At 43.3% G+C, this 7,011-nt stretch overlaps 1 pseudogene; it reads left to right on the top strand.

Annotated features, from left to right (window-relative positions):
- Positions 1-3,059: 3,059 nt before the first annotated feature.
- On the top strand, positions 3,060-3,602 carry LOC130035355 (60S ribosomal protein L24-like; annotated as a pseudogene).
- Positions 3,603-7,011: the final 3,409 nt, after the last annotated feature.

Raw genomic sequence — 7,011 nt, 5'->3', positions numbered from 1 at the left:
ATTCATCTCAGAAGAAGAGAGCTGGACACAGCAGTATAACTATGAGAAGGAGCAGAAGAGGGCTGGGACAAGCCCAGGAGAGAGAACAGGACACCTTAATCTTGAACTTCTAACCTCCCATACTATGATGAACACATCCCCACTGGTGGTTTAAGCCACTGTCCTGAGGGACTTTTCTTCTGGTTGGTCTGGCAGACAAACATTGTGTTCAACCCAGGGTTTGCCTTTTCCGTGAGCACTTTCCCAGTCTCCCATGTGCTGGACATTGACTAAGCTCATGTTCCATTCAACTTCCACAGCAACTCTCCAAATAAACCTTTATGACCCCCACTTGAAGAATGAGGAAACTGGGGTACAGAGAGATTGAATAACTTGCCAAACAGACTCAGTAAGTAGAAAGGAGGAACTGAGTCTTAGGTCAGTTGTAATTGAGCTTCCCCCACCCCCACGATGACCCCTTTGCACCTGGGGCCCAGTCAGTTGCGTTTCTTGGTGGAAAGACTGAAGATTTCCCTCTGCTTCTGCCTCCTTCTCGTCCTTATGGTAGGATCCAAGCCAGGACCAGGTGGAAGCAGGTGCAGCTAATGAGCTGTGAAGGTTATTGCTCACAAGGAGCCCATTGAGGCTGGAGGGGATCCCAGATCCACTCTCCCCACTGAGCAAATGTGCAATCCTATATCCGACCCACCCCACAAGGCAGCCAGCATCTTCAAGGACCTTTGCCAGATCCAGCCCACCCAGACCTTAGGTGGTGCCTGGGTGAAACCAGGTAAGTCCTGTAGTGACTTACATCCTCTTCCTGGATTTCCAAAACAAAGAAATTCATATTTCTATGTTTCCCTGTTTCCCCTTAAATACATATTTTTTATTATTAGTGAAACACCATGAGGTACAGTTGTAGATTTACAATTTTTTGTGCTTGAGTTTCTATTATACAATGATCAAATACCCATCCCTCCACCAGTGCCCATTTTCCACCACCATGGATAATATCCCTCCCACCCCCATCCCTCCCATCCCATCCTGCCTCTGTGGCAGGGCGATCCCTTGTGTTCTCTCTCTCCTTTTGGGTGTTGTGGTCTGCAAAAGAGGTTTTGAATGGCAAACATGTTCAGTCCATAGTCTACTTTCAACATGCATCTCCCCTCCTGGGAGGATCCTCCAAACACCCTTTATTTGGTGCTCCCTTCTCTATCTGAGCTGCCCTTTCCCCTAGAATGCCCAGCTGGCCTCTAAGCTATGGAGTAATCCTCCTGGTGCTGATCTCAGCTATTCTTGGGTATTAATCTCATATTTTGTTACTTTATATTCCCCAGATGAATGCAATCTTTCTATGTCTATCCCTTTCTTTCTGATTCATTTCACTTAGCATGATACTTTCCGTGTTGTACCACTTGAAATACATATTTTTATTTTTTTTTGAGGGAACCACACCAGGCAGTTCTTAGGGCTTACTCCTGGCTATATGCTTATGAGTGATCCCTGGCAAAGCTTGGGGACCATGTTTGGTGCTGGGGAAAACCAGGGTAGACTGCATGTAAGAAAAATGCCTTAGATCTGTGATATCCCTCCAGCCCACCTTTTTCTCCCTTAAAAATATTTCAGGAAGCCAGAGCAATGGTGAAGTGGGTAGGGCACTTGCTTTCCTTGCACACAGCCAATCCGGGTTTGATCCCCAGCATCCCATATGATCCTCCAAATCTGCCAGGAGTGATCCCTGAGAGATCCAGGAACACAGAGCCAGGAGTAACCCCTGAACACTTCTGAGTGTGGCCCAAAAAAGAAACAAAAATTTTATTTCAAATAGATAGAAAGTGGGTATGAAAGAAAAGATAGAGAGCATGTGGGTGGGATAGAGAGAAGGAGAGGAGAGGAGAGGAGAGGAGAGGAGAGGAGAGGAGAGGAGAGGAGAGGAGAGGAGAGGAGAGGAGAGGAGAGGAGAGGAGAGGAGAGGAGGGGAGGGGAGGGGAGGGGAGGGGAGGGGAGAGGAGAGGAGAGGAGAGGAGAGGAGAGGAGAACAACCCAATGTTATCCAACAGATATCATGTTGAGTGAAGTCAGTCAGAAGGAAAGGGATAGATATAGAATGATCTCTTATATGTGGGATTTAAAGAATTCAAAGCAAGGTAGCAACAAAGGGCCAAGGCAACATAATGGAAGAACTAATTCATACCACTGAGTTTGTGGGACTGGGAGGCATTGAGAACGTTGGGGTAGAGAGGTGGGAATAGTGGCAAGGGGTTTGAGCAAGGGGTTTGATATTGGAATTATGTACACAGGAAAGCATTGTTATCAATTATTTTAAACCACAGAAATTTAGTCAATTAAAAAAAATTTAGGGGCCTGAGTGATAGGACAACAGTTAGGGTGTTTGTCTTGCATATGACCGACATGGATTTGATCTCTGGCATCCCATATGGCCCCCCAAGCATTGCCAGGAGTAATTCCTGAGCACAGAGCCAGAAGTAATTCTAGAGCATCACTGGGTGCGACCCAAAAAGTCAAAAGCCGTGTTTTAAAAATGTGTGTACTTGAGTAAACTAATAAAGGGAAAAAACCACATAGTCAAAACCACATAGTCAAAACATTATTAAACTGAAGGATCCTTGTGGTCACCAGTAACTGGATCACCAGATTCAAATTATAAAGAGACAGAGCTTTTAATATAACATCAGTTATTTTTATATAGAACACAAATTTGGTTTGTCAAAATAATAAGTTTTAAAATATATTAGGTAACTTTATGCAAAGTTTCAGGCTGGAGCGATAGCACAGCAGGTAGGGCATTTGCCTTGCATGCAGCCAACATGGCCAACCGAGTTCAATTCCTCTGCCCCTCTTGGAGAGCCTGGCAAGCTACCGAGAGTATCTTGCCCGCACGGCAAAGCCTGGCAAGCTACCGTGATGTATTCAATATGCCAAACAAAGTAACAACAAGTCTCAAGATGGAGATGTTACTGGGCCCGCTCGAGCAAATCGATGAACAACGGGAGGACAGTGACAGTGACATACAAAGTTTCCTAAATTTTACTGACATGTATGTATTGTATTAAGCCATCTTTCGTCCTCCCTGGGAGCTGCAGCCATGAAGGTCGAGCTGTGCAATTTCAGTGGGTACAAGATCTACCCTGGACATGGGAGGCGCTTCACCAGGACCGATGGAACGGTTTTCCAGTATCTTAATGCAAAATGCGAGTCTGCACTCCTCTCCAAGAGAAATCCTCGGCAAATAAACTGGACTGTCTTCTACAGAAGAAAGCACCAAAAAAAAAAAAGGACAGTCGGAAGAAATTCAGAAGAAAAGAACTCGTCGGGCAGTCAAGTTCCAAAGGGCTATCACTGGTGCATCTCTTGCTGATATAATGGCCAAGAGGAATCAGAAACCTGAAGTTAGAAAGGCTCAACGGAAAGGAGCTATCAGGGCTGCCAAGGAAGCAAAGAAAGCGAAGCAGGCATCTAAACAGACAGCAAGGCTGCTGCTAAGGCTCCCACAAAGGCAGCCCCTAAGCAAAAGATTGTGAAGCCTGTGAAGGTTTCTGCTCCCCAAGTTGGTGGGAAACGCCAAGTTGACCAATACAAATTTTAAATAAACATCTGACTATAAAATAAATAAATAAATAAATGTTTTGTGAGTTTTGTGGTTTTTTTTTTAATTGAATCACCTTGAGATGCACAAGTGACAAAGTTGCTTATGGTTGGATTTTAGTCATATAATGTTCTTAACACCCTTACCTCCACTGGTATATATTTCCTACCAATAAATATGACATTTTAAAAATTTACTTTTTTTAAATGTTTAAAATTTACTTTTTGGAAGGGCTTTTCCAGGGAATATTCAGCATGAAAATTCTATAGATTCCTCAAACAGCAGAGAAAATAGTCTTGCTCCTGTCTTCGTGCCTTGTGGTACTTTATGATCTTTAACACGCATTGAGAGGAATTTGAGTCCTTTTGATGTTGTTGGAAAATAGGATTCTTTTCTTTTTTCTTCCTCTTTTAGGTCATACCTGGTGGTTCTCCTGGCAGTGCTCAAGTGGCCATGCAGTGTTTGGAATCACATGCAAGCCTCCTGCATGCAAAGCATATGCATCAGCTATTTCCCTAGTTCTAATTTGTTTTCTTGATCTCCTTCTTTTCTAGTTCATTGTTTACATGTAGAAATGCAATGTATTTTAGTGTTTGGATTCTGTGGTAAGGCATCAGTATCCATTAAAACAACTAGATGATCAAGCACTACACCAGATTGGGAACCACTTCTTCAGACCAAATGAATCAGAATGAACCTGGGGACTGCTCAAAAGCTTTCCCAGCACACCCAACTATATTTCTAAAGATAGGACAACAATAACTTCTTATCTGCAAGATCTTCTACAAATGTCTTTGACAATACACCTCCTTTAAAGATGAAGTACAGAGGCCAGAGAGACAGTACAGAGGGTAGGGTACCTGCCTTGCATGGGCTCAATTCCCAGCACCCCAAATGTTTCCCTGAGCCAGGAGTAAGCCTTGAGCAACACTGGTTGTGACCTCAAAACAAACAAACAAACAAGAACAAAATAGTCTTTTTTAAAAAAATAGTGTAATTCTCTTCTTTCATTTAATGTACCTTTAACAAGAGTAGACCATGTGACTTAATAAGGCTCAATCACAAAGTTATGTATTTCCTCTTCTGCTTGGTTCTGTCATGCATCCAGCAATGCTGGATTGCCATCCTGTAATATTGGATCAACAGGCCCAGAGCAACCTGTCAAGACTGTTCAAGTGGTGATGACATTGTGAACTTTCTAGACCAGACAATGAGCCACTTGAATATCACCAAGATATTGTTCCAGGAAGCTGAGAAAACTGACTAAGCATCCAGATTTCAATCTACAAGCTCTATACTCATAACAAAATGGCCATGATAATTTGTTATACTTGTGACTCTGGTCAGATTTATTATGCAGCAATATTAACACAAATATCAGCTGGTTTTCTTCCTTCCTTTCCTTTCTTTTTTTCCTTTTATTTTTCCTTCCTTTCTTTTTTCCTCTTATTCTTTCTCTTTCTCTATTTCTTCCTTCCTTCCTTCCTTCCTTTCTTTCTTTCTTTCTTTCTTTCTTTCTTTCTTTTCTTTCTTTCTCTCTCTCCTCCCTCCCTCCCTCCCTCCCTTCTTTCTTTCTTTCTTTCTTTCTTTCTTTCTTTCTTTCTTTCTTTCTTTCTTTCTTTCTCAGACTCCTTTCATCTGGCTGCCACTTTCTGATTCCTCTCACATTTCAAGGAGCTCACTGAGACTCCCCTAGGAACTTCTTTCACCTTTCTAGAGGTAAGAAAACTTCGAAATACAACACTAACAACATGGAGGCATTCTGGACTTTCGTTCGGTGTGTTGTTTATTCTAAGAAACAAAAGCAGCCTTCTTGGTTTTTGGATATAGCCATTGCTCTAAGCCCCTGCTCTGGGATGTTGACTAGCTGGATTTTCCCACACTACCTCTGTTTCTTTCCATTTGGGTCTGATGCTGGAAACCAAATTTCTGGGATGCTCAAAGCTTCGGAAATTTCACTAAGGATATAGTGGTCTAATTGTTTGGTCTTTGCCTGCTTGGTTGAATTGATTGAAGGCCAATGGAACTTTCAAGTAAAGAAGTGATGGCTTTAACTTCTAAAGTGTTTTTAGACATTAAAATCACACCAACAAGAGAAAAAAATTCCTTAAAAATGTCTTTTCTGGGGTCAGAGAGATAGTACAATAGGATAATGGGCTTGCTTTGCATGCAGCCTACCTGGGTTCAATCCCTGGCATCTGATGTGGTCCCCCAGCACCTCTCTGAGCACAGAATCAGAAATAAGTCCTCAGCACTGCTGGGTGTGGCTCCAAAACAAAACAAAACTAAACAAATTTTTAAAAGAAATTAAAGTACACGCCTTGTGAGTGTGGCCAAAAGCCCAGTCTCCATTACATAAGCTCATTTGCACATCCCTGGTCCCATGACTGCATGTGTCATCTGTAGATTACAGGCAGGTGTGAGAGCATCACAACTGAAAATGCAAGGGCCAGAGAGATAGTACAGAAGGTAAGGTGCTTGCCTTGCACAAGGCCAACCCAGGCTCCATCCTTGGCACCCCATAAAGTCCCCCAAGCACCACAAGAAGTAATCCTGAGCACAGAGCCAGAAGTTACCCCTGAGAATTGCCAGGTGTGGCCAAATAAACCAAAAATATAAATGAAAGAAAGAAAACATGCACGACCACCAAAGAGTCACTAAAGCCATGTGACACTGTGGCTGGGGGCCTTCCCACAACAAGCCTTCCCACAGAGCCCATGAGAACACAAGCACTGAGACACACTCTGTGTCCCAGCCATACCACAGTCAATGGAGTGTCTGACTCCCAGGAATAGAAACAGCAACTACAACAAAGATAGGGAGGAGGTAATGTATGTCAGCCTAAAAAACTTAAGTGACAAGTACTAGGATGAAAAGTCCATTTCTATACAAAGAATTCTACTTATTACTCTCTCCCTGGCTCCTGGTTTTCACAGTTAGGATTATTTGAAGAGCAACTGGAAGACTTGTCCTTACTCCTCACCTTCATCGGATCTTCATCTGCTTCTGTGACCTTTCATGTGTTTCCAGGCATGTATCTATAAGGTCAGTACACTCCCCATGCAAACCCCTGGCCAGTTTGGAAGGTACCCTGGCGTCATCCACTGGCGTTCCTGAGCGCACACGCAAGTGGTGATAGCTCATTGACGCAGCTGCCGCAAGGCGAGGTTGGGTCCTCCTGGCCACGAGCAGAGGTTCCTGTTCTGTTTTGGTTTCAGTCACACAAGTCAGAGTATTAACATTTCCCCTAGGTTCCTTCAGAACTTAAAGCACTCAGACTGGGCCCACTACAAATGTCATTGTTGCTTAGCTCCTGTATGGTTTTGTTTTCAAAGAAGGTCCTTCAGTCTTACTTTTATGGGACTTGAACTGTGGCAGCACAAGGACACAGGAGCTCACTTGCTTCCCAAAGAACAGTGTCAGCA

The sequence above is a fragment of the Sorex fumeus genome, unplaced genomic scaffold, assembly GCF_029834395.1.
Source record: "Sorex fumeus unplaced genomic scaffold, SorFum_2.1 ptg000006l, whole genome shotgun sequence".
Taxonomy (NCBI): Eukaryota; Metazoa; Chordata; class Mammalia; order Eulipotyphla; family Soricidae; genus Sorex; species Sorex fumeus.
Note: the sequence above shows the minus strand (reverse complement) of the source record. Positions and strands in the feature narration are given on the sequence as shown.